The sequence below is a fragment of the Penaeus monodon genome, chromosome 29 (assembly GCF_015228065.2).
Source record: "Penaeus monodon isolate SGIC_2016 chromosome 29, NSTDA_Pmon_1, whole genome shotgun sequence".
Taxonomy (NCBI): Eukaryota; Metazoa; Arthropoda; class Malacostraca; order Decapoda; family Penaeidae; genus Penaeus; species Penaeus monodon.
Window position 1 is genome coordinate 6,724,853 of NC_051414.1, and position 246 is coordinate 6,725,098.

The 246-nt window shown below is 63.8% G+C and overlaps 1 protein-coding gene across 1 annotated transcript in view; it reads right to left on the reverse strand.

Annotated features, from left to right (window-relative positions):
• LOC119591919 (PDZ and LIM domain protein Zasp-like) overlaps window positions 1-246 on the reverse strand; it is a gene marked incomplete in the record, with an annotated part of 137,443 nt that overhangs the window by 6,577 nt on the left and 130,620 nt on the right.

Below are 246 nucleotides of genomic sequence, written 5' to 3' on the forward strand. Positions count from 1 at the left end.
CTTAATGACAATGGTGTCGTAATCTTTGGGAGGGGGCGGGGTGGGCAAGAGGGGAGGCCTCTTAGGGGGGGGCCCACCGACATGCCTTGGTCTAGGGACTTGCGTGGGATCCCCTGACGGCGCCCAAGCAGGCGGGCGGGGCCCCTCCTCCACCACTTCAACCATCTTAGACGGCGGCCACACAAACGGAGCACCTTTTATAGGGCGTCCCAGAGAGCACAGGGCCGGCGAGTGGGAGCCAGTGAA